Source organism: Cavia porcellus, unplaced genomic scaffold (genome assembly GCF_034190915.1).
Source record: "Cavia porcellus strain 051 isolate PalLab524CR breed Dunkin Hartley unplaced genomic scaffold, mCavPor4.1 scaffold_2, whole genome shotgun sequence".
In the NCBI taxonomy this organism is placed as follows: Eukaryota; Metazoa; Chordata; class Mammalia; order Rodentia; family Caviidae; genus Cavia; species Cavia porcellus.
In genome coordinates, this window is record NW_026947485.1 from 138,246,710 (window position 1) to 138,260,955 (window position 14,246).

The window sequence follows — 14,246 nt, forward strand, 5'->3', positions numbered from 1 at the left end:
GCAGGGTGTGAAGGAAGCAGAGTGCACTGTGTGTGTAAGTTGTTTTTCTCTGATTGTCTGCAGATCTGAGTGTCCAGGGCAGCTGCCAGGAGAGGTGTATTAACAGCACAGTGTCTTCCTCAATGGGCTCCTACTTTTCAGAGTAGCCTTTCATCTAAAATATTTTTTAACATTTTGATAAGAAAAAAAATTAAATTTATTATTTCTATCATTTTAAGTGTAAATTCAGTAGTGTTAAGCATGTTCACATTGTTGTGCAACAAATCTTCACAACATTTTCATCTTATAATATTAAATTCTTACTCTCTAAACGTTCATTTGCTCCCCCTCTTGGTAACCACCTTTCTTCTTTCTGTCACCACTGGCATCCCCTCCACACTCACGTATGCCTCGCTCTCCAGTGCCTGGGGGATTTTCTGTAACTATGGATTGAAAACCACAGGCTTCATCCAGTGTATTCCTAATAGCGAGGAGAGTGCGTGCCAGCCTTAAAGTTCACACAATTAATCACTCCATCTGTGCGGGGTGGATTTCCCTGTTTGCAGTAATTAGTTGCCAATCCTACTGGAGTGTATTTTTCTCATGTCAAGCAGAAAATAGAAACAAGAGAGGACAGAGGAGAGAATCTGAAGTACTCAGAGGAAGCAAAGTTATTGAATGAGGAGGTTACAGACGTTAGAGCTCTGGATCAAGGATTTCACAATTAAGTTTCCAACCTCTGTGTTGGTGTAAATATTTTGCTGTGTTGTTATCAAAGGGACTTGAAACTACCTAAATATCTAACAGTAGGAAACTATAATGAAATAATACATCTGCACCTGCTGCACGCAGTAGCTTGTCTCTCTTAAGAGAAATCTGAGAGCAGGCTTTCCACTTGTGTTGGTCTGATTCCACAGTCATAGGACTCCTGTCTTGAAAGGTCAGGGTCTGCAAAGAGCCCACCAAGGGAGAGGAATGTGAACAAGTAATGATCCTTCAGCGTCACCTCGTGTCTGGCCCTGTACCAGACCTTCTACAGATAGTATCTCACTCATTTCTTGCTGCGGCTCTCAGGACTCTGGTTAGAAAGTAGAAGATGGGACTTGTGTAGACTACAAAGCTTGGGTTTTAGCCAAAGTCAGTTAGCATCTGCAATGTAGAAAGAAAAAACTAAAAACCAATGTAATGTTTGTATGTGCTGATGAGAAATGATCTCCACAATATAGTATACATGGAATGGGAGGTGGGTACATGGATCTTGGCAGTATACAATATGTTGCCATTATACAAAGACAAAAATATAGGATGGGGAAGCTTATAATATTATCATCATTAGATGTAAATATACTTGCATTGCAAACTAGCAATACATTACATACATACTGCATTACAAACTAGCAATAGTATTAGCCTGTGGGAAGGTTTTCTGAAAGAATGGGGATTGGAATAGGGAGAGAGATTTATTTTTATTTGACTTTTTTCCACGTTGCAATTTTAAAAATCCCCCATACATAATTGTCAGGAGTGCATTAAGCTTGCAACAAATAGTTTCAAAAGTAGATTCAAGTTTTCAATAGCGTTCATTTTAAAAGACTCAGCTGAAGACACTAAACTATACTAGGAAGCATGGAATGTGATTTATAGAAAAAGTGATGGCAGAATTCCAGACAGATCACACAAAATTAAAATGTTAGGAATTTCTCCTGTGTTGTAATAGATACAGCCAAAGTCTTTAAGGCAATGGGCATAAGACACATTCATATTTACATATATACACACATATATATATATATATATACATACATATATATATATATATATATATTAATCCAGAGATACTGACTGTACGGAAGGTTACAAGTAACCTGCTTTGTTTCAAAGGAGTAAGACTCGTGTAGAACTCTTGAGTCCTTTTGAACAAGAGGAAGTAGAGGACAGTCACTTTATGTTACAGGTAAGGACACCGAAGAAGTGGAATGGTGAAGTGCTTTGCAAGTGTAGCTCATTAATGTGATGTGGGGGTGTCCAGAGGGGAATCGCTAGGCTTTGAGGAATGTTTGGAAACAGGAAGGGTAAAGAGCCTGGGGAAAGAAGGTGAGGTAAATGGTTCTCACACCCTTGGGGGTAGTGTGAAGTTGGGTTTGTTTATTCCCTCTGAGTCAGCTGAGGATGGAGAAGGAAGAAATCAGTATTAATACTCATCCAAGGGATTAAGGCAAAGCATTCTGACCAACAGCGATGATGTGGGTGGCTATGGAGATATTTCTAGAAAGCTTGGGAGAGACTGTGATTGTGGCTCTGTTTTTTAAAGGTGACAGATGAACATTAGGCAGTGTACTGAGCTGTGATCCAAATCTGTGCTCCCAGTTTCTCGGGAGGAGACTGAGTAGTGTACCAGCTTATGCAAGCCTCTGCATTGTGAGGGCTGTTGTGAAGAGTGAGGGAAGGAAAACAAACAGAGTGTAAAGCTGTACTTGACTCAGGTAGACCAGAAATTCTACTCAGAATTGACTGAGACCTATAACATGTCACTCAGTGTTCTGACGTATCATCTTATTAAAATAAAAGAATTGGGTATGTAAACTTTAAAGATAGTTTTTTCACCTAACCTATCTTATTCTCTCTGATTTACCTATTACAGAGTTAGGAAGATCAAATGTGAACAAAGATACAAGTCAGGTGTGGTGGTGTAACATGCCTGTTATATCAGCACTCTGGGAGGCTGAAGCAGGAGTATTACAAATTAAAGCCTGTGTTCATCAGCTGAGCGACTTAGATAGACCCTGTGTTAGAGATATAAAATAAAAAACAGAGTGTTGAGGTGTTGCTCAGTGTGAAGGCTCTGAGTCCAATCTGAGAGAGAGAGAGAGACAGACAGACAGACAGACAGCGAGACAGAGAGAGCCCAAGAGAATTTCAATCTATAGTCTTTACCACTTTATGGCAGAGTTGTGGAAAAACATCTTTCAAGGTTATAAAATAATACTTTTCTCATTGGAAATATATGTAGCATTTTGTATTAGAAAAGCCTTTTAGCTGTTTGTATAAAGCAACTGCAAAGTTCATGAAGCTCTTCTTGACAAATTGAATAAAATTAATTGTAACAACCTTTGAGCTATTTTAAAATTATTCTTTTAGTCCACATTGACCTAATGAATCCAAGATATAGCTTAACTCATGGTTAAAAATTAGTGCTGTCTTGTTGGGTAAAAACCAAAGAAAGACATTCCTTTCTATTAAGGTTTGCGTAGCTTCGTGATTGCCTCAGACTGCCATGGGAATCTAGTCCTTTCTCAAACGTGCTTGTGCTTTTAGAAGTTAGCTGTGGGAATTGGCTTCAGCTTGACGTTGTTTGTTGTCACAATTCTTGATGCTCTGCCTTGATTTTACTAACCAGTGAGGCTAATTTCCCACGTTTTCTTTCCTACTTTGTTCCTAGCAAGCAGGTGCTGGAGGGTGTGGCTTTCAGCTGTTTTAGAGACAGATCTGAGCAGGTAGTGTCTGAGATCCTGCACTTTGGTTAACTCTCAGGTGCAGGGTTCACTGTGTGGTGTTTATGGAGACATTGTCTTTAGACTTTGAAAAATGTGGGATGGATTTCCATGACTACTTATTTGACTTCCCACTCTCACTATGGAAAATGTCTGGAGTTCCTGGAGCTCAGGTGTATTTCAATAGATCTAGGCAAAGGTGAGACGGGGAGAGGGAATTACTTATGCTGTGGAAGACGTGCCCACTTAGCTCTTTAAATGCTATTCTATACCAGTCTTGGGGCACAGAATCCAGAAGGGATGTCCTCTGTACCTGTGCCATCATGTGGGGTCAGAATGGATGTGATCAAGAAATCAAAATAATAAAGACTGGTAAGGCCGGGAGAAAAGGAACCTTTCTACATTGTTGGTCAGAATGTAAACTAGTACAGCCACTATGGGAATCAGTGTGGAGAGCTTCAAAAAACCAAAAGTAGAAATTCCATCTGACCTTTCTATTTCTTTCTAGGTATGTTCCTGAAAGAGTTAAAGACATTCCTCTTCAAGATACCCAAAACAGTTAAAAACACATCATCTCTTAGTGATGCAAGTGTACCTATGTTCATAGCAGTGCAATTCTTAGTAGCTAAATCTGGGAAGCCACTATTATGTTTATCCACAGATGAGTGAATAAAGAAAATAGGATATTTATATGCAATAGAGTACTTTTTTGCCATAAAGAAGGATAAACTTGAGTCATTTGTAGGAAAATGGATGAGACCTCAATGTTAAATGAAATAAATCAGGCACATAAGCTTAAAATCACATGATTTCTCTTATAGGAGAAGCCCAAAATAAAACTAAATTAAAAAGCAGTATGAAAGGTAGGTAATAGGAAAACAAGGAGATAGATCTTTTGCAAAAAGGAAAGAGAACTAAGAGATGGAGGGAGAGAAGGGAAGAGGAGATAAAGGGAAAGTGAAAAAGAATTGAGATGTGTTATATAAGTCCACGGACCAACTACCCACAATGCATATAATCATTATGTACTGCAACACACACACTAATAACAATAAAAATAAATGAAAATTTATTTATTTATGCTGGATTTGATTTGCTAGTATTTTGTTGAGGTTTTCTGCATCAATGGATCAAGGGTATTGGCCTACAGTTTTTTTTTAATCTTTTTTTTTTCTGTTACGTCTTCGAGTGGTTTGGATATCAGGATATTCAGCCTCACAGAATGTGTCTGGAAGAATTCTTCTTGTAATTTTTGGAATAACTTTAGGATAATTGGTATCAGATCTTCTTTAACTGTTTGGTAGAACCCAGCAATGAAATATCTGTGCATTCCTGAGAGGGGAAGAGAGTCTGTTTAGGATTTCTGGTTACTCAGCTTCCCTGGCATTAATCCCTTTCTAGTTTGAGCTGGCTTCGTTGGAGGGCATAATCCTTCTAGTAATTCTGTGGGAAGGTCGGTGATATGATTCTTGTTACTTGTTTACACCAATGAAGAAACTGAAGCTTAGAAACATTAAGTACTGTTCAAGTATTATGCAAATAATAAGAGCAAAGTCAAGGTCTGAACCTAGGTCTTTGAAATATTAGGGCATGTATGTGAAAAGTAAATAGAAATTTAAAAAGGAGAAAGATCTAGAGTGATTTGAAAATATACAACCCCATATGTAATTTCTTCCTCTTATTTTAGCAGATATTATTGAAGATAGCAAATTATGTTAACTTCTAAAGGAACTTAAAAAGCCTGCTTCTACTTCAGTTCATTTTTAAAAGAAAATGCTTAAGTTCCTTCGTCTGTATCATCTAGCAAAGCGAGGGGAGAGGCGGCCATGGTGGTAAATGAATGTGCATTAGGCAGTCCACGTCATCCGGTGTGTATGCTATTCAGGGCTGTTTTCCTTGCTTGGCCCCTCTTTCTGTTCTGCCATGAAGATGATGCTCGTTTGCATTGTGTAACAGATTTATTAATATACGGCAAATCTGGTTAGATTTTCGCTAAAAAATTAATGTTTCCACTTTTCTTGGGAGTAATTAGTATTCCAAGCATAGCTACCAAAACTAGAAAAGCAAGCAAAACTAAAGCCCTGTTATATACTCAAGCTAAGCCATAGATTTAGTGAATTTAAAGTAATAACACCTTGTTTTCTTCCCCTTCTTATTCAACAAGAGTTTATTAAGGATGCCCTTGGAATAAGGCTGTGTTCTATGACTCACATAAAACTGAATAAAGTTGGCCCATAATCAATAGGAGTTTAGTTATGTAAGGATAACACAGAAATTTTTAACACTTATTAGTGTAACATTGTTAAACTTCATTAAAACGTCATTAAATTGTCTAATTTAACCATCCTGTTCACTAAATAGTTGATGATATCCCCATTTTGCAAATGAGAGAACATGAGAAAAATTTCAGAAGGACCCAAGGGATTTGTTACCTGATAGAAATTTCAAAATACTTTTAGGTAAACTGCCACTACTAGATAAATCACTCTTAGAAGTCCTTTGGGACATTGGTAGTGCCCCCATAACAGAAGACTTTTATGTACCTCTAGTTACTTGTAAGTAAAAGAGTGTTTAGGCACTGAAAAATCTATAAAAATAAAAATAAGTATACAATGGTTGCTAAGCTATTTCATTCTAGCAAAAAATAAAATTCTTGAATGAATGTGATACATGTAATCATTAGGGAAGTAAAAAACTACTCCATTTATCTAATTAAGAAATTCCAGTAAATATTTACTTTTTATGATTAATAGTTATCAACGTTAGTATAACTTACTAATAATTTGTTACTAAGTGCAATGACTTAGTTCAGAAATAATCTTTAACAGCTTTATGGTAATGAAGAATAAGAATTTTATAAATCATTTGTACATTTTGTCATAGAGAAATATGATAGCATAATAAATAAAATCTTTCAATATTAGTAAAAGTCTCCCATCAAAAAAAGCCCAGGCCCAGATATTTCATTGCTGGGTTCTACCAAACAGTTAAAGAAGATCTGATACCAATTATCCTAAAGTTATTCCAAAAATTACAAGAAGAAGAATTCTTCCAGACACATTCTGTGAGGCTGAATATCCTGATATCCAAACCACTCAAAGACACAACAGAAAAAAAAAAAATTAAAAAAAAACTGTAGACCAATACCCTTGATCCATTGATGCAGAAAACCTCAACAAAATACTAGCAAATCAAATCCAGCAGCACAATAAAAAGATTTTTCACCATAATCAAGTAGGATTCATCCTTGAGGTGCAAGATTGGTTCACCAGATGTGACATTCCACATCAACAACATGAAGAATAAAAACCATATGACACTCAATAAATACAGCAAGAGTATGTGATAAAATTCAACATCCATTCATGGTAAAAGTGACGAACAGATTAGGTATAGGAAGAATGTATCTCAACGTAATGAGTTCCATTTATAATAAGTCAAGAGGTCAGTTTATACTAAGCAAGAGGAACCTGAGAGCTTGCTCTTTGATACCTGGCCTAAGACATGGCTGCCCATTTTCAGAACATTTATTTAACAGAATGCTGCAAATCCTAACCAGAACAATCAGCTAAGAAGAAAGGACGTTCAACTTGGAAAAGTCAGATGGTCGCTGTTTTAGGATGGCATGAATTCCATCCCAAGTATTCCACCAAAAAATCTAATACAAATAAGAAATCAAGGAAAGTACAAAATACACACAAAAAAGTACAAAATAAACACAGAAAAATCATTAACATTGTGATATGTCAATAGTGAATTATCTGAAATAGAAATCAAGAAAGCAAGCTCATTTATACAATAACTGTTTAAAAAGTGTCCAGGAATAAATTTAACCAAAGATATGAAAGAGCTCTACAATGAAAATCATAAAAAAAAATTGATGAAAGGAATGAAAGACATCCTATGTTCTTGGATCAAAAGAATCACTGTTAAAATGTCCGTACAGAGCAATTTTGCAGACTCAATGCAGTTCACAGATTCAATGCAATGACAAAAAAGGTAGGGGGGCTGGGGATCAGCGGCATAAGCGTCTTCCTGGCAAGCATAAGGTTGTGAGTTCAATCCCGAGTACCAGGGAAAAAAAATGGCAATGACATTCTCCATAGAACTAGGAAAAAAAACCCTTAAGATTTGTACAGGGGAATGTAACTTTTCAAAATTCTTTTATAGTGACTACATGTGTGCAAAATTTAAAGACACACTGAGTTAAGACTTGCTAGATGTGAGCTCAAACAAAGAAACAGATTAAATAACAATTTCCCAATTTCCTTTAAACCTCTTAAAAACAATCCTTATATACTATTTTATATACTTTTTTTCTTTAAATACTATTACAGTTGCATCAAATACAAACCTCTAAAGCCATGAATTATCCGGCATTCTCTGAGCCAACTATTGGTCACATATGAACAGATCTTCTGCCCTAGACAAGAGAGCACAGGAGTGTGGGATGGGAGAAGGTGGCTGAGAAACTTTGGTGTGCATTACTCTTAAGTTGTGTGGCCCTGATGCAAGGGTAAGGACCACAAGTTACTGTCAGGGTGGGATGGGAGCGCTTACTTTCTTCCAAGTTGTGTCCTTACATCACAGGAAGAAAAAGTTGGTGTCAATGTACCACTGACACCTTCTGATTCTAGTCAGTCATTCACAGATAGGCCCAGGAGGGCGGTAAAACACGAGAGTGCTTTCTGCCTCAGCCCACCGGCAGTTCCTTGATTGCTGGTGTAGATTCCAGGTCTTCAGGCATAGCTTCACGGACTGTTCTCTGAGCGCCAGGGTGGCAAGCATACTTGCTCACGCGTGCCTTTTTCATCTGACCCATGGGAGGAGAGTCTGTGGTTGCCTCTCACATGATGTGTGAGCATCTGCAGTTCTGGCCAAGCATGAGGAAGAAGTTCCTTCATGTCCACCCAACTGACACCTCCATGGTGATCATGCTGGTGATGATGAAAGCAGGATCTGCTAGAATGCTGGGTGAGGACAGAGGAAATGCCGAGTGAGAGCAGACCAGCTGGGGAAAGAATCTTTCATGTTTAGCCATATTTCCTCAGCATCTTTCCCAGCCACACTCATTTGTATAATTCACTTTGTAGCTTGTTAGCAGAATTCCTTGTTTGATCTTGCAGTTGACATGTAGCGTATCAGTGATTTAAGTCTGCATATTGTGTTAAAGAGGTTAATTGTGCTTAAATAGCATTCTTGGGACTTCAAAGGGAAAAAGAAAAGCTAGGGTCCCCCTCTTTGGAATGAATGAGTCAGTGTTAGGCATTTGACTTTTCGCTAACTACTGCGCATAGAAACATTTTTCATTTTCCAAATTATGTATTTAAAATCTTGCTTTATTCCATAATATGTTCTGCCAAATAAAAAAATCTTCCATAGTGATAGGGAAAAAATATACAAGGTTTGCTCTTGACCACTTTCAGGTTTGACTATAATTTGTATTGTTAGAAAAATGTTTTATTTTGCTAATTTGCTATACTCTATTTTTTTTTATCAAAAGTTGGTGAAACTAAGACAAAGTGAGTTTGTACTGTCAGTGTGAGAAATAATGTATTTTGAATTACATGAAAGTCATGTTTCTTCAGATAAATTGTAGTAGATTAGATAATATACATCAGATGGCTTTTAACTGAAACCTAATAATCTGTTATGTTGGAACTAGTTATAATCTGTCCTGATTGTCTTAAATAGATATATTACTTATTTTAAAGGTCGGGTAAAAATTAAAATGTGATTAAGGCAAAATTTAACCTGAAGGTTTAAAATTTATTTCTGAGGGCTTTTAAAAGAAGTTATAATATAGCATAAACCTTAGAATTAGGCAGTCACATTTGCCAGGTAAACACTTATATTTTAATGTCACTTACTCACTTCCTACTCCCACTCTGTAAATTAATAACAATGTCAGTATTTAAATAATATCAAAGATTTAATTTAGGTTGACAAATGTCAAATCGAGTTACTAATTTTCTACAACTCATAATATGGTGTAAAGGCAAAGTTTATTTGTAATTGAAAATGCATGTGTACTTATCACCGTTATCTTGACATTCCAAGATGATTTTTAAGAATTGTTTCCAAATCAAGTAGCTAAATAGATCCTGGGAAAGTTGATTCTGTTTCTGACATCCACGCTTCCCGCAAGGAAGGGTCACTTAACACAAAGGCACTCAAACATGAATAGGATCTAGTCACAAAAAGCCCGCAGTGGTCTGATGCACGCCGGCAGGAAGCTTTTGGATATAGTGAGTTAAAAGTGAACAGACAGGACCTGGGAGTGATGGACACTGGCGCTGCAGTTCCGTGAAAGCTGCGGGGTCTCAACGGGGGCCCAGAGTTGGCTCTAATGCCTGCCAGTCCAGAAACAAGTAGCTCAGGCCGAGGGCTCCATTTGGTTCACTGATGAGTTGGAGCAGTCCCCGGTAAACTTGCTTTTCTAAGAATGCGTGTCTCTCGAAATAAGGCCCCTTGTCTCCTTCATGTGAACAATATGTAAACTGAGTTGGCACTCTTGACCAAACCTAAATGGTGTCAAGGGAGTAACTATTACTCTGTCTAAGTCAGAGTATGGATTTACTTAGAAGCCTTAATAATCATGTGTCAGCAGCAGATCTTTGTCATACTCTGTGGCTGTGAGTAAAAGAGCAGTGTGTTACAGCAGAAGCCTACGTGTGTGTGCGTGCGTGTGTGTGTGTGCGTGTGTATACATACATACATAGGCTACTAGAAATTGAATCCAGAGCCTCATACCTGCTAGTCAAGTGTGTCACTCAGCTACCTCTGCAGCCCTTTTTATTTTTGAAACAAGGTCTTGCGAAGTTGTGCAAGCTGGCTTTAAATTTGTAACCATCCTGCCTTAACCTCCTAAGTAGCTGAGATTACAGGCATGCGCCACTGTGCCAAACCAGAAGGCTGCTAGTGAAGCTGTAAGCTGGTGATGATGAACCTGTTAGAGACCGAGTGCCCGAACTGCAACCCAAACCCCACTTATTTATCGCAGAGTGCCAGCACTGCAACTAAACCTGAAAACTGAGGTTTTAGTTTAGAAAAAACAACTCATACATTAAAAGAAAAGACCAACAGGGCTGAGGATATACTCAGTGGCCCAAGCGCCTGCCTGGCAAGTGAGAGGTTATGAGTTTGATACCCAGTACAAAAAAAAAACCCAAAAAAACAAAAACCCCAAACAACAACAGCAACAAACAACCAACCAAAAATCAGCAAGCTAATAAATATTGCCTTGTTAGGGCTGTCTAAAGTTAACATATGAATGGATACTTTAGAAGAACTCTCAGAAAGTTAATGCTTTTTAGTGTTGTGGTCTTTTTTTCTTAGTAAAGCTTTAAAAAACCGATGCTTGTCTAGGTAACATATTTGTAGAGTAAGAGAATACATATAAACAGATGTTTGGGGGTCTGGGGGTTTAGCTCAGTGGCATAAGCGCCTGCCTTGAAAGCAGGCAGTCGTGAGTTTGATCCCTGGTACCGATAAAAAGCAAAAAGACAAAAAAAAAAAAAAAACAGATGTTTGAATCTATGTAAACATACTGTATGTATAAATGGTGAGTGTAGTTTACAATTTTGAATGTAAAGAACCAGGAATTATATTGTGTTACTGAAAATATTTTGTCTTATTTGTGCTGTATTTTGGAGCTGTGAGGCTGTTATGTTAGTAAATTAGTCCTGAAAGTGCACAGTATATTGTCAGAGTCTGGCCTTAACTGTTGTGAGTGTGTGTGTGTGTGTGTGTGTGTGTGTGTGTGAGGGAGCTTACATGTTTCTTGTTTTTCTTTTTGTTTTTACTTCTGAAATTCTTTTGGAAAACCATCCATTTGGAGTTTCACCATAAAAGTTATAATTTAGGTATTATGAGTAACCAAACAGATTTTTTTAATAAAACGTGTTACGTAATTTATAATTTTTCTATTTAAAAATATTTAGTTTTACTGGCTAGCTATTTATTAATTCTTTTTTGGTGCTATTTGGATTGAACTCAAGGCCTTTTCACTGAGTTAGGACTCTTTTATTTTTTATTTGAGAGAGTGTTTCCCTAAGTCACTGAGTTCCCCAGGCTGGGTTCCAACTTCCAGTCTTTGTCTCAGCCTCCCAGAGTGAAGGGGTATCAGGAGTGTGCCACTGCACCTGACTCTGCTTATTAGTTTTTATACTTGTTTGGAAAAAAAAAAACTAGATGAAAATGGCTAAGCAAGCTCACTTTCCCAAAGCTATTGGTTGTTAGACAAAGGAAAATTAGTCAGTCTAAAGAGGGGGGCACTGGAGCAAACCTAGGTTTATTCTTAAGGTCATTGCACAGGACTTTGGTTATAACACAGTGTTCACCTTTACTCAAATTTTTCCCATTAAATTTTTTCCCATTATTGGCGCTGGTTATTGGTCTTTCTGATGTGTCCTTCTCCTTTTAGGCTAGGAAAATAGAAATATTGCATGAGGATTCCTTTCATTTATAATATAAATCAGTTATACATACTTAATAACACATTTAAATAAATTTTACTGAGAACAATAAGATTTTTAATGTTAGGACACACCTACTCTCTGGGACATAAGCTAATTAACTCTCCTACCACCAGTCCAAGGCTATGCCCCATAGAGTACCTTATGTATGAAAAGCAACTCTTATCTCAAACAGGTCCCTGCAGTTTTGAGAGCTTGTTCTTGTGATTTTATTAGTGGTCTTGTGGTTGTGGAACAAGTGCCTTAGACAACGAATGATATTATCGATGTTTGATACGCATGGAGTTGAAGGGAATGGATTTTACACTTCCTGAAATTTAGCCCAACATTACTGTTCTCTAATGCCTATATTCAGGATTATGCAGTTCGTTGTATTGGCCCCAGCACAGAATTCCAAAATAGAAACAAATTTCAGGTATCGATTCCATGTTACATTTCTTAGAATAATGGTTTTTGGAACTCTTATTTGAAAGCATCATTTTTTATTTGTGTGAGAGTCTTGGTTACTTTTATTTTGTTGCTGAAACAAAATACCTAATGCCTAAAACTGGGAAAGAAAAGTTGATTTAGCTTACCATGTTTGAAGGTTTCAGTCCATACTCAGCTGATTCCAAAGCAGGATGGCATGGCTGCAAGGCAACTGTTCATGGCAGCCATAAGCCACAAGAGTGAAAAGTGCAAAAAGAGGGAAACACACCACTTGTCATGGTTTATGTCTGTGGCCCCAAGGCTCATGAGTTTGAATTGTGCCTTTGTTATTCGTTCATTGTCTAGTGCTTGGATTGATGGTGTCAGCGCTCCACCCACAAAGGGGTGGAGCCAGGATGTGATGTAATGGCAGGAAGAAGGTGTGTTTTGGTCTTTGCTGGTTCCTCCTTGCTGTTGGCGGCTGCCATGAACTGCGGCCCAGCCGAGCCCACCTGCCTTGGAGCTGAGTGTGGACTGAAACCTCCAAAAACTGTAAGAAATAAACCTTTCCTTTCCCAACTTGGGCATCAGGTATTTTGTCTCAGCGACGAGTAAAAAGTAACTAAGACACCACTTTTCCTCTCTTATATCATATGTTGCCTCCCTGCCTCTGGGTGAGTGCAGCACTCACATCGCCAATCCCAGTGCTAGACAATGAACCAATCATAAATGCTAGACTCAGCTACCTCCATGACTGCACGATGCTTTGAGGGGGCACCCAGCCATAAACCACAACGAGTTATACTTGTTAACGTTTATCCTTCCTAATGGGTAGCCAAACATGCTTCCATGTTGCTGTGGAGGGAGGTTGCCAGCTTTGGGGGTGTTCAGATGTTCCTGTTTTCTTTCAGTCTTGCTTACCTAGGAGACAAAGAAATTTTCTCGTTTTGGGCTGTCAGGTATTCTCCTTCTTGGGTATTGATGACATTTATCCCCTGAAGAGTTTATCTCTCCCAGTTGACTCTTACTTAAAACTGACTTCTGAGCTGTTGTTGGTCATTCTTGACTGCTGATGGAAAGCACGTGTGGGGGTGACTGAGTGCTAAGTCCCTGGAGCCAGTCTGCCCAGTTTCAAAGCTGGTCCCGACACTCTTGAGCTATGGGCCCTTAGTCAGAGCCTGACTTTGAAAATGTGTACATACTTTATGGGATTATTTTGAGGTTTACATGAGTAAATGCACGTGAAGAGCTTGCCAGAGTAACTGACACAGAGTAAATGCTCAATAAATATTAGCTAGTTTTTATTAGATTGCCAACTTCAGGACTCAAGCCCTCCAAGTTTAGTGATTAGTATGTTTTGTGTCCGAGACTATCTATAAACCTCCCATAAGAGGAGTTCTGAGGAAGACATGTTTGCACGCCACGTAGACGTAACTGAATGAGGCGAGGCTACGGGTGTCTATGCTGGAGAAGAGTTCTCACCACAGCCCACGCATCTCCCGCCTGCAAGCTTATAGCTTCTGGCCCAGAACAGGATCCAAACCTCCCAGACAGCATTTTTCTTATTTTTATCTTGATCAGAATTTCCAACATTGCATCTGTGGTGGGCTCCCTCTGCTGGTCCACCTAGCATACATGCAAGTCTGTGGAATGGGAGCTGTTAACTCAGTTTTTAAGGTTTGGGGGAATCTTTGTGTAAAAACCACATTTCAAAACCTTATTTTGTATGTGAGTGATACAGACCCCATCAGTATTACTTTTTTTTTTTTTTTTTGCCATTTGTATTATGAGTTGGGATAATTTTAGGTTTGAAGTTTTTGTTTTTGTTCAGTTTGATTTTGTATGGGGGTTGTGGTGATATGCCAAGAAACTTCTTCATACCAAAGTTATC

The 14,246-nt window shown here is 38.1% G+C and overlaps 1 protein-coding gene across 5 annotated transcripts in view; it reads left to right on the plus strand.

Moving 5' to 3' along the window:
• Positions 1-14,246, plus strand: part of Epb41l4a (erythrocyte membrane protein band 4.1 like 4A) — a 226,651-nt gene that overhangs the window by 176,003 nt on the left and 36,402 nt on the right. The gene's annotated exons all lie outside the window — the stretch shown is intronic.